The following is a 13,214-nucleotide window of genomic DNA, read 5'->3' on the forward strand; positions in this document are numbered from 1 at the left end:
GTGAGAAGCAGACAGGCAAAAACAAATAGTGGGTACATTCTCGCTCCCCAGAGAGCCCACCCACCATCTTTTTAGGAGGGTGTTGAAAAGAAGTAGAAAACAAAGGAACAGGAGCAGGAAGTTATGGCCAAAGCACCCTCTAACCCACCCCAAACACGGGCAGTGTGCATGTGAAATTTCACTGGTATTTGATCATTTTTTATAAGATTTTATTTGTTTGAGAGAGACAGAGAGTATGAGCAGGGGGAGGAGCAGAGGGAGAGAGAGAGAGAAGCAGACTCTCCACTGAGCAGGGAGCCCAAAGTGGGGCTCAATCCCAGGACCCTGAGATCATGACCTGAGCCGAAGGCAGATGCTTAACCAACTGAGCCACTCAGACACCCTTATTTGATCATTTTTCATGGGTAACTTTCTTTCTTTTTCATTCTTTTCTTTCTCTTTCTCTCTCTCTTTTTATTTAATTTGTTCAAAGTAAGTTACGAACCTTTCTGACAAAAAAAACTCCTAGCAATATCCATGTTTTCCAGGCAGCAGCCAAGCCTCCCTAGTCCCCACCAGTCTCACTTCTTCCTTTCCCACCATGCAGAGTGATGGTGGGCTGAGGGATGCCCTAGGCTTATCTTCCATTTGTGGAAACCATTGTCTAGACAACTCATAACCCTGAAAGAAGCCCTATCTTTGTTGTAAAAGAAGATTGTCTGAGAGTGTACTGTGTGCCTCAGTCCCCTCATCTGCACCTGCCATCTGCAGTAGTACAGTGCCCTCATGCTTGTTTCAAAAGCATCCTGCATACTGTATCATACTCGAAGGGTCTATCCAACAAGAAGATCTAACAATTATAAGTATTTATCCCCCTAATTTGGGAGCAGTCAATTATATCAACCAATTAATAACCAAAGTAAAGAAACATATAGGGACAGCTGGGTGGCTCAGCAGTTGACCGTCTGCTTCAGCTCAGGATGTGGTCCTGGAGGTCTGGGACCGAGTTCTGCCTCAGGCTCCCGCATGGAGCCTGCTTCTTCTCCCTCTGCCTGTGTTTCTGTCTTTCTCTGTGTCTCTCATGAATAAATAAATAAAACCTTTTAAAAAAAAAACCATATAGATAACAATACATTAATAGTAGAGGACTTCAGGGCAGCCTAGGTGGCTCAGAGGTTTAGAGCCGCCTTCAGCCCAGGCCGTGATCCTGGAGACCCAGGATCGAGTCCCATATTGGGCTCCCTCATGGAGCCTGCTTCTCCCTCTGCCTGTGTCTCTGCCTCTGTGTGTGTGTGTGTGTCTCATGAATAAATAAATAAAATCTTTAAAAAAAATAGTAGGGGACTTCAATACCCCACTCACTGCAATGGACAGATCATCTAAGTAGAAGATCAGCAAAGAAACAAGGGCTTTGAATGACACACTGGACTTCACACAGATGGACTTCACAGACATATTCAGAATATTCTATCCTAAAGCAACAGATACACATTCTTCTCTAGTGCATGTGGAACTTTCTCCAGAATAGATCACATAGTGGATCACAAATCAGGTCTCAACTGATACCAAAAGATCGGGATTATTCCCTGCGTATTTTCAGACAACAATGCTTTGAAACTAGAACTCAATTACAAGAGGAAATTTGGAAGGAACTCAAGTCACTTGGAAGTTAAAAGGCATCCTACTAAAAAAAATGAATGGGTCAATCAGGAAATTAGAGAATAATTTAAAAGAGTCATGCAAACTAACAAAAATGAAAGCACAACTGTTCAAAACCTTTGGGATATAGCAAAGGTAGTCCTAAGAGGGAAGTACATTTCAATACAATTCTTTCTCAAAAAATTAGAAAAATCTCAAATACACAAGCTAACCTTACATCTAAAGGAGCTGCAGAAGAACAGAAAATAAATCTAAACGCAGCAGGAGAAGAGAAATAATAAAAATTAGAGGAGAACTCAATGAAATTGAGACCAGAAGAACAGTAGAACAGATCAATGACATTAGGAGCTGGTTCTTTGGAAGAATTAATAAGATAGATAAACTCCTGGCCAGACTTAATAAAAAGATAAAAGAAAAAACTCAAATTAGTAAAATCATGAACGAAAGAGGAGAGATCACAAACAACACCAAAGAAATACATAAAATTTTAACAACATATTATGAGCAACTATATGCCAACAAATTAGGCAATCTAGAAGAAATGGATGCATTCCTTAAAACTTAAAAAACTACCAAAACTGAAGAAGGAAAAAATAAAAAACCTGAACAGGCCAATAATCAGCAAGAAAAATTGAAGCAGTCATCAAAAATCTCCCAAGAAACTAGAGTTCGGGGCCAGATGTCTTCCCAAGGGAATTTTACCGAACATTTATAAAAGAAATAATACCTATTCTACTGAAGCTGTTTCAAAAGATAGAAATGGAAAGAAAACTTCCAAACTCGTTTTACGAGGCCAGAACTACCTTGATCCCAAAACCAGACAAAGACTCCACCAAAAAGTAGAATTGCAGACCAATATCCTTGATTAACATGAATGTCAAAATACTTACCAAGATACTAGCCAATAGGATCCAATTGTATATTAAGAGGATTTTTCACCACAACCAAGTAGGATTTATTCCTAGGCTGCAAGGATGGTTCAACATTCATAAAACAATCAACCTGATCACATTAATAAAAGAAAAGACAAGAACCATATGATCCTCTCAATAGATGCAGAGAAAGCATTTGACAAAATACACCATCTTTTCTTGATTAAAACTCTTCAAAGTGTAGGGATAGAGGGAATATACCTCAACATCATAAAAGCCATCTGCGAAAAGCCCACAGCAAATATCACTCTCAATGGGGAAAAACTGAGAGCCTTTCCCTAAGATCAGGAACATGACAGGGATGTCCACTCTCACCATGGTTATTCAACATAGTACTAGAAGTCCTAGCCTCAGCAATCAGGCAACAAAAAGAAATAAAAGGCATTCAAATTGACAAAGAAGCCAAACTTTCACTCTTTGCAGATGACATGATCCTGTATATAGAAAACCCAAAAGACTCCACCCCAAGATTGCTAGAACTCATATAGCAATTCAGCAATGGGGCAGGTTACAATATCAATGCACAGAAATAAGCTGCATTTCTATACACCGACAAAGAGACTGAATAAAGAGAAGTTAAGGAACCAATTCTATTTACAATTGTACCCAAAACCATAGGAATAAACCTAACCAAAGAGGTAAAGGATTTGTACTTCAAAAACTTCAGAACACTTATGAAATTGAGGAAGGTACAAAGAGACAGGAAAACATTCCATGCTCATAGATTGGAAAAATAAATATTGTGAAAATGTCCATGCTACCCAGAGCAATTTACACATTCAGTGCAATCTCTATCAAAATACCATAGACTTTTTTCACAGAGTTGTGACAAATAATCCTAAGATTTGCATGGAACCAGAAAAGACCCTGAATAGCCAAATGAATATTGAAAAAGAAAACCAAAGATGGGGGCATCACATTTCCAGACTTCAAGCTCTATTACAAACCTGTAATCATCAAGACTGTATGTGATTGGCACAAAAATAGACATGTAGATCAATGGAACAGAATAGATAACCCAGAAATGGACCCTTAACTCTATGGTCAACTAATCTTTGACAAAACATGAAAAATCATTCACTTGAAAAAAAGACAGTCTCTTCAATAAATGGTTGGGAAAATTGGACAGCCACATGCAGAAGAATGAAACTGGACCTTTTGGGGATCCCTGGGTGGCTCAACGGTTTAGCGCCTGCCTTTGGCCCAGGGCGCGATCCTGGAGTCCCAGGATCAAGTCCCACGTCAGGCTCCTGGCATGGAGCCTGCTTCTCCCTCCTCCTGTGTCTCTGCCTCTCCCTCTCTCTCTCTCTCTCTGTCTATAATAAATAAATAAATAAATAAATAAATAAATAAATAAATAAATAAATCTTAAAAAAAAAAAAAAGAAACTGGACCTTTCTCTTACACCATACACAAAGATAAACTCAAAATGGATGAAAGACCTAAATGTGAAACAGGAATCCATCAAAATCCTAGAAGAGATCATAGGCAGCAACCTTTTTGACCTTGGCCCCAGTAAATTCTTACAAGACACATCTCTAAAGAAGGAAACAAAAGCAAAAATGTACTATTGGGACTTCATCAAGATAAAAAGCTTCTGGGATGCCTGGGTGCCTCAGTGGTTAAGTGTCTGCTGTCGGTTCAGGGTGTGATCCTGGAGTCACAGGATCGAGTCCCACATTGGGCTCCCTGCATGGAGCCTGCTTCTCCCTCAGCCTATGTTTCTGCCTCTCTATCTGTATTTCTCATGAATAAATAAAGAAAAATATTTTTAAAAAAGATAAAAAGCTTTTGCACAGGAAAGGAAACAGCCAACAAAACTAAAAGACAACCTACAGGATGGGAGAAGATATTTGCAAATGACATATCAGATAAAGAGCTAGTAGCCAAGATCTATAAAGTACTTATCAACCTGAACACCCAAGAAACAAACAATCCAGTCATGAAATGGGCAGAAGACAGGAACAGACATTTCTCCCAAGAAGACCTGTATGTGGCCAACAAATACATGAAAAAAAATGCTCCACATCACTTGGCATCAGGGAACTACAAACCAAAAACACAATGAGATACCACCTCACACCAGTGAGAATGACTAAAATTAACAAGACAGGAAAAACAAATGTTGGTGAGGATGTATAGAAAGGGGAAACCTCTTGCACTATTGGTGGGAATGTGAGCTTGTGCAGCCAATCTGGAAAACAGTGTGGAGGTTCCTCAAGAAGTTAAAAATAGAGCTACCCGGGATCCCTGGGTGGCGCAGCGGTTTGGCGCCTGCCTTTGGCCCAGGGCGCGATCCTGGAGGCCCGGGATCGAATCCCACATCGGGCTCCCGGTGCATGGAGCCTGCTTCTCCCTCTGCCTGTGTCTCTGCCTCTCTCTCTATCTCTCTCTCTCTCTCTCTGTGTGTGTGTGTGACTATCATAAATAAATAAATAAATAATTTAAAAAAAAAATAGAGCTACCCTATAACCCAGCAATTGCACTGCTGGGTATTTACCCCAAGGGTATAGATGTAGTGAAACGACGGGGCACCTGCACCCCAATATTCATAGCAGCAATATCCACAATAGCCAATCTGTGGAAGGAGCCATAATGTCCTTTGACAGATGAATGGATAAAGATGTGGTATATATACAGCGGACTATTACTCAGCCATCAGAAAGGGTGAATACCTACCATTTACACTGATGTGGATGGTACTGGAGGGTATTATGCTGAGTGAAGTAAGTCAGTCAGAGAAAGACAATTATCATATGGTTTCACTCATATGCAGAATATAAGAAATAGCACAGAGGATCAAAGAGGAAGGGAGGGGAAACTGAATGAGGAAAAATTAGAGAGGAAGACAAATCATGAGAGACTCTTAATCATAGGAAATAAATGGAAGGTCGCTGAAGGGGTGGGGGTAAGGGATGGGATAACTGAGGTAAGGGCATGTGATGTGATGAGCACCGGGTGTTATACTATATGTTGGCAAATTGAATTTAAATAAAAACTGCTGGGATCCCTGGGTGGCGCAGCGGTTTGGCGCCTGCCTTTGGCCCAAGGCGCCATCCTGGAGACCCGGGATCGAATCCCACGTTGGGCTCGGTGCATGGAGCCTGCTTCTCCCTCTGCCTATGTCTCTGCCTCTCTCTCTCTCTCTGTGACTGTCATAAATAAATTTTTAAAAATATTTTAAAAATAAAAAAATAAAAATAAAAAAATAAAAATAAAAACTGCTAAACAAACAAAAGCATCCTGCACATATATTAAGATGAGCTCCAGGGCAGCCCCGGTGGCTCAGCGGTTTAGCACCGCCTTCAGTCCAGGCAGGGCGTGATCCTGGAGACCCAGGATTGAGTCCCTCGTTGGGCTCCCTGCATGGAGCCTGCTTCTCCCTCTGCCTGTGTCTCTACCTCTCTCTCTGTGTGTCTCTCTCTCATGAATAAATGAATAAAATCTTAAAAAAAAAAAAAAAAAAAGATGAGCTCTATGTGAGAATTTGACTGAAGCTTGAGGGGACAACCTGCCCCCCTCCCAGTAGGAATTCATGTCCTTATGATCATTTCAGACCAAAACTGCTCCGCAGATTAGCCCTGGGCTTTATCCTCTCCAGAAGCAGGACCCTTGCCACCCCCCTCCCCCGATGGATTCAGCTGAAACCCAATCCTGAGGCACTTGTCTGATGCGCTTATGAGATATTCTTCCCTGAGTGTCTTCAAGAAAAGAAAATCAGTTTCCTGAAATAGGCTCCAAGTGAAACTGTTCCTCAGGACAGTTAAGTTAAATGACCTCTGGTAGTTTTTCCAATTGTGTTGTTATTTTTAATTCTCTTCTGCCTCCCTGCTACCCCCATTTCCAATCAGGGAGGCTCCGAGGAGAGGTTATTATGTACAAGTCTTGCCAAAAGATGCAAGAAAAGGATTCCTATCTGGTCAGATCAAGAGGAACAATCTTCCTAAAAATAAAACATGTCTGAGTGAAAGGGGATGAAAAAGTTTATACAGAGCAAGGTCAGCGCTTCCTTTCTGGTCTCCTTTCATCCTCGTGCGATTTACTGTAAGTGCAGAGGCGGTTCTAACCACATGACTCTGTGGCCTGACAGTGGATCACCTGTCCCGCCCACACCATTGCTGACAGGTAGTCAACTCTAGTTACTCAACTGAAGATGTTACTCACCAATATTACTCTACCCGGCAGCCTCCTGACCCTCGCCCAGCCACAAGGTTTGGTGCTCATCTGCTCTTACCTACAGAGAAAGAGCAAGAAGCTACCACATGACTTCGCTAGGAGCGGTGGTGCCTCATTTCTGATGGTCAGACATGAGAAGCTGAATTTTGAATTTTTTCGAATTTTGCCCCGTCAGTTCCTAAAAGTATAGCATGAGAATTCGTAATCATAAGTGCCCCTCATCTATCCCCCAAGAATGAAATTGTTCTCCCCAGTTGAAATTTAAAGGAACGAATGGATTAGTGTATTTGGCCAGAGTGTTCTACAATAGCAAAGTATTGTGTATCACCACACAATTTTTCCCTTAGATGGTCAGTTAGGAGCAAGTATGACATTCTAGAAGCTCTCTCCAATTAGGTCAGCAGAATCCACCCCTGTCTTGGAGTCTGATCCCCTCTCTGACCAGATATAATTCCAGTGACAAGTGACTTTCAAGCTTATACCCATGCACTCTTGGATTTCTGATTTGGTCCCCAAGGAAGGTAATAGTGTTCTGAGTGCTGGCTCTGGGCCTGAGTTCTCTGCTTGGCCTTGGGGACTTGCCTCCTCACTCCTTCGCTGATGACTTGCCTCCCTGGATTCCTGAACCAGTCTCGACCTCTGGCAACATATGCTCCTTAACAATGTTCTTACCTGCATAGATAACTACCTTCCACCCAATTCATAATTCTGATTACTGGGCTACTGGACCAGGCCAATTTCTATAGTCTAGCGAGAGTGTAGACAGTCCTAGATGGAAATGCCTAAGCCCAGGGTTCATGATTAATGAGGATAGACAAGTCAAGGATTCAGGGTCCATTCAAATGCGACCCTAGGGCATAGATGGATGTGAAGGAGACAGAGAGGTTCTACTTCCCTTAATGCAGCCTATGTGTGGATTAGCATCTGAAGGACCGGTGTATCATATCCTGAAATCACATTACTCTCAGTCTTTTTCCCATGAGTGGACGTTAAACAACACTTCTTACGTTCTGTGTTAATTGAAATTTTCATTTCAAGCGTAGGATGTTAGAGTTTGTCCCTGTTGGATTTCATCTCGCTGATGTTGGAAGAGCCTATAAGGAAAGGCTGAGGTAGAAAGGGATCCCTAGCAGGCCCTCTGAGTCCCCACCCCACCCCATCAGTAGGAGGTATACTGTCTGGACAACAGGAATCTGTGGAGGGTTGGCATACTGTTCTCAGCAGATAAAAGGAAATACTCTCAGCTCAACCCCTTTCCTACTTGGGAAAATATTACTGAATCCTTCTGTACAGAAACCAACCAGACCAAAGAGGAAAGACCTAGAATCTAGACTAAGGGTTCCCTGGTGATATGCCTCCACCTCCACCATTTGGTGAAGCCCATAAACAACCCCTATTTACACACTCAGAGTCTCCAGACAACCTGCACGGGTGACTGTCTTAAATATAAGCAGACATCTAAGGCTCACCAGGCAGCTGAGTAAAATCTCCAGCATGAGAAACAGATCACAACAGATCCCCAGGCGGGGGGGGGAGGGGAGGAACAAAACAAAACAAAACAAAACAACTCAAAGGACACAGAGACTGCACAGACAGTGAGAAAACATAAAACTATAACTAAAACCTCAGAAAGATGAGAAGACATCATATTCATAAAATAAGAATATTTAGAGACCAGGGCCCCTGGCTAGTTCAGTCAGAAGAATATACAATTCTTGATCTCTGGGTCTGAGTTTGAGTCCCATGTTGGGTGTAGAGATTACTTTAAAAAAAAAGAGAAAAAAGTAACAAACAAAAACAAAACAATCCAACTAAAAAATGAGAAGGCATGAACCGACATTTCTCCAAAGAAGACATCCAGATGGCCAACAGACATATGAAAAGATGCTCACATCACTGATCATCAGGAAAATGCAAATCAAACTGCAGTGAGATACATCACCTCACACCTGTCAGAAGAGCTAAAATTAACAGTACAACAAACAACAGGTATTGGCGAGGATGTGGAGAAAGTGGAACCCTCCTGCTCTGTTGGTGGGAATGCAAACTGGTACAGCCACTGTGGGAAACAGTATGGAGGTTCCTCAAGAAGTTAGGGGGATCCCTGGGTGGCTCAGTGGTTTAGTGCCTGCCTTTGGCGCAGGGTGTGATCCTGGGGTTCCAGGGTCGAGTCCCACATCGGGCTCCCTGCGTGGAGCCTGCTTCTCCCTCTGCCTGTGTCTTTGCCTCTCTCTCTCTCTCTCTCTCATAAATAAGTAAAATCTTAGGGAAAAAAAAAGAAGCTGGGTAGCCCAGGTGGCTCAGCGGTTTAGTGCTGCCTTCAGCCCAGGGCGTGATCCTGGAGACCCAGGAACGAGTCCCATGTCGGGCTCCCTGCATGAAGCCTGCTTCTTCCTCTGCCCGTGTCTCTGCCTCTCTCTCTCTCTCTCTCTCTGTCTGTCTCTCATGAATAAATAAATAAAATCTTTAAAAAAAAAAGAAGTTAAAAATAGAACTACCCTATGATCCAGCAATTGCATTACTAGGTAGTGTATCCAAAGAATACAAAAATACTAATTCAAAAGAGGCATGCACCCCAATTTTTAGCAGCATTATATACAACTGCCAAGATATGGAAGCAGCCCAAGTGTCCATGGATAGATGAATGAATAAAGAATATGTAATGTGTATATATACAATGGAATGGAATACAACTTAGCCATAAAAAAGAATGAGATCTTGCCATTTGCAACAACATGGATGGATCTTGAAGGTATAATGCTAAGTGAAATAAGTCATTCAGAGAAATACAAATACCATATGATCTCACTCCATTCTGGAATTTAAGAAACAAAACAAACAAAGATAAACAAAAAAAACCCAGACTCTTAACTATAGAGAACAATAGTTACCAGAAGGAAGTGGGGGATGGGTGAAATGGGAGACAGGGATTAAGAGGACACTTATCATGATGAGTACTGAGTAATGTATAGAATTGTTGAATCACTGGGGCATCTCTGTGCTCAGGCAATTAAGTGTCTAATTCTTGGTTTCAGCTCAGGTCATGATCTCAGGGTCTTGAGATCCAGCCCCTCATTGTACTCCCCACTCGGCAGGGGCTCTGCTTGAGATTCTCTCTCTCTCCCACCGCTCCTTCCTCCACTCATGCCCTCTAAATAAATAAATGAATAAAATCTTTTTTAAAAAAAGAATTATTAGGGATCCCTGGGTGGCTCAGTGGTTTAGCGCCTGCCTTTGGCCTGGGGCATGATCCTGGGGTCCTGGGGTCAAGTCCCGCATCAGACTCCCTGCATGGAGCCTGCTTCTCCCTCTGCCTGTGTCTCTGCCTCTCTCTCTCAGTCTCAGTCTCTCATGAAGAAATAAATAAAATCTTTAAAAAAAAAAAAAAGAACTACTGAACTGCTCTATTGTGAGACTAATGTAACACTATAAACTACACTGGGACACTGGGATTAAAATTAAAAACTTAATAAAAATTTAAAAAATAATATCTAGGGAATCCCTGGGTGGCTCAGCGGTTTGGCGCCTGCCTTTGGCCCAGGGCGCGATCCTGGAGACCCGGGATCGAATCCCACGTCGGGCTCCCGGTGCATGGAGCCTGCTTCTCCCTCTGCCTGTGTCTCTGCCTCTGTGTGTGTGTGTGTGACTATCATAAATAAATAAAAAAAATTAAAAATAAATAAAAATAATAATATCTAGCATTGGGATAACAAGAGTTCTACAAAGATAGAAAAAAATTCAAGGGAAAGAAATCATCAAAAAGATAATTTAAGAAAATTTTCCAAAACTGAAAGCTGTAAGTTTTCAGGTGGAAAAGGCCCACCAAACATCCAGCACAATGTGAGGAAATGAACCACAGAAAAACACATGAACAGGATGGCCATCTAGGATTTCAGACAGGAAGCAGGCCACATATCAAGAATCAAGAGTCAGAATGAGGGACGCCTGGGTGCTCAGCAGTTGAGCATCAGTCTTTGGCTCAGGGCATGATCCTAGGTCCAGGGATTGAGTTCTGCACCAGGCTCCTTGCGAGGAGCCTGCTTCTCCCTCTGCCTATGTCTCTGCCTCTCTCTCTCTGTGTCTCTCATGAAAACATAAATAAAACCTTAAAAAAAAAAAGAGGGCAGCCCAGGTGGCTCAGTGGTTTAGTGCTGCCTTCAGCCCAGGGCCTGATCCTGGCTGGAGACCCGGGATCGAGTCCCACATCGGGCTCCCTGCATGGAGCCTGCTTCTCCCTCTGCCTGTGTCTCTGCCTCTCTCTCTCTCATGAATAAATAAATAAAATCTTTAAAAAATTTTTTTTAATTAAAAAAAAGAATGGAAGACAGAAGGAAATGGAGTGTGACTTTCAAAATTCTGAGGGAAAATGATTATCAGTCCAAAATTCTGTCTCATGTATTAGTTATGCATAAAGGTGAGACAAAGACATTTTCTGAATACTCTCAAAAACTTCCCTCCTACACAGTTTCTTGGGAAGCTACTAGAGGACACATGTCATCCAAACAAGAAGTCAGCATGAGCACATTGTTTAAAGATAGGAAGGTAGAAATAGAAGCAGGGAGAACCAAACACTTTCTAACAAGCCTCACAGCATGATTCGACCCTTTATGTGCACTAAGACCGCAATAAAAATGAAAACTGATTTGAAACATGGCGAATAAAGGAGGGGGGGAGAGCCATGGAACTTTGCTGAGAAAATCTGCTGATGCTGTGTGAAGAGGGAACAGAATGCATCTGACGCTGCAAAGCCAGGTAGATAGGGAGCAGAAGTGGAGCAAAGCAACAAAGGTCACCTCGAACACACAGGATCCTTGGGAAAGGGGAGACCTGGGCCAATCACCAAGGCCTGTCCATCCCACCTCCTGGATATGTGCTGATCTGGGTGGCTGCGACCCCACGCATGCCCACCTTCCCATCCAGGGCCACAATGGCCTCCCCTCCCCCAACCCACTCCCTACACAGCAGCCACATGGCCCTTTCTAGAACAAAGTCTGATCATATTGTCCCCCTGACCAAATGCTTAAATGGCTTTTTGTTGCTCCTTGCACAAGACCAAGTAATTTGACAGAACTCTATGGTTTGAACAGCCTCTCTTATTGCTGCCTCCACTTAACAATATGGAAATCATAGCCTTCCTCCTCATCACCCCACTCTCTTGCCACTGAGCCCCCACAGTCCTGCCCCTTGTTACCTGCTTAATTCTCACATTTCCTTTGGGAGGAGCTCTGCAAAGCAACCCCTGACCTTCTAAACCAGGGTGGTTCCCCGCTGTGAGCACCTCCTTCCCTGTAGCTCCACCACATGGCCTGCAACATGCTTATTCCAGTTTCTGGATGGCTCCCACCAAACAGCAAGCTCTACTAGACCTCCTACTGGCCATGACTCCACTAGATACAAATGACCACTCTCCAAGTCAAACCAGCCAACACAAATGGGAATTTATCAGCTCTCATGTGTCCCTGGGGGAGGTGGGGGAGTAGGTCACAAACACCACCAGAGTCCTGGCCTTTGTTCCTTTCCTCTCCTTACAGATTCTCTCTGTTAGCTGGTCTCCACATGGTGGAGTCACCAGCTCACATCCTTCCAACTTGAGGCAGTCCTGCCTGCTGGCTCCTGGGAAAGACTCGGGGCTCTCCTTGCTTGATGCAAATGCCAATCCAGAACAAAGGGCCTGGATGCTCTGTGTGGGTGGGCTTGGGTCCATCCCCAAAAGATGGGGAAGATACCAATGTTCTCAGAACAACGCCTGTCACAGGCACCCCTGTACTCGTGGCCCCCAGTAGACACACAGCTGATGTTCAGTGAATGTTGAATAGACAGACTTACACTCTGAGTTCATGATACTGTGTCTGTTCTGTTTTCTGAGACAAATTCAGTAAAAGCATGTGATTTCTATAGAAGTTCATTGGAAGAAGCCAGTGACAATTAATAGCAAGCACCTATGTAATTCTTTTCATGTATGAGCCACTGTCCTAAGACCTTTATGTATATTGACTGATTTAATCTTTAAAGAAAAAAGCACTTCTGAGAGGTAGACACTATTACTGATGCCTCGAATCCCGCAGCTAGAAGGCCTTTCCTCCAACAACACCAGAGTCCCTGTCAAGTCCTGAATCCTGTGCGCATTTTAACTTTGCTTTGCACACTGCCTGCTGCCTTTGCTGAGAGCGGAATCTCCCAGTGCTTCCTGCATAGCTGTCCAACCCTGTGGTCCAACCCCACAACACCAAGGGTTGCTGTTCCCTGGCAATCTGCTCAGAGGTCTCCACTGAAGCTGTCCTGGAAACCAGAATGGACACAGGTAGCATCTGTACCTCTCATCCCAAAAGCAGTTTTCCTGCCCACCTGTGTGAGATCAGTTCACATCCACACACGATGGGGTTTCTGCTAGTGTGCAGTGGGCTGGTCAACACTAGTCTCAGGGCAGGTTCCAAGCTCCTGCCATGGCTCATGATGCTAATCCAGACG

General features: G+C 43.3%; 1 long non-coding RNA gene across 3 annotated transcripts in view; it reads right to left on the minus strand.

The window, feature by feature from the left end:
• Positions 1 to 13,214, minus strand: part of LOC140635443 (uncharacterized) — a 46,034-nt gene that overhangs the window by 6,979 nt on the left and 25,841 nt on the right. Inside the window, exon 5 of one of the 3 annotated variants that reach the window (XR_012032760.1) lies at positions 6,359 to 6,804. The exons of the other annotated variants lie outside the window; for them this stretch is intronic. This is a non-coding gene — a long non-coding RNA (uncharacterized lncRNA). Of the gene's footprint in view, positions 1 to 6,358; positions 6,805 to 13,214 lie in introns of those variants that run through there. 3 annotated transcript variants of the gene reach the window in all.

Source organism: Canis lupus, chromosome 6 (genome assembly GCF_048164855.1).
Source record: "Canis lupus baileyi chromosome 6, mCanLup2.hap1, whole genome shotgun sequence".
Classification (NCBI taxonomy): domain Eukaryota; kingdom Metazoa; phylum Chordata; class Mammalia; order Carnivora; family Canidae; genus Canis; species Canis lupus.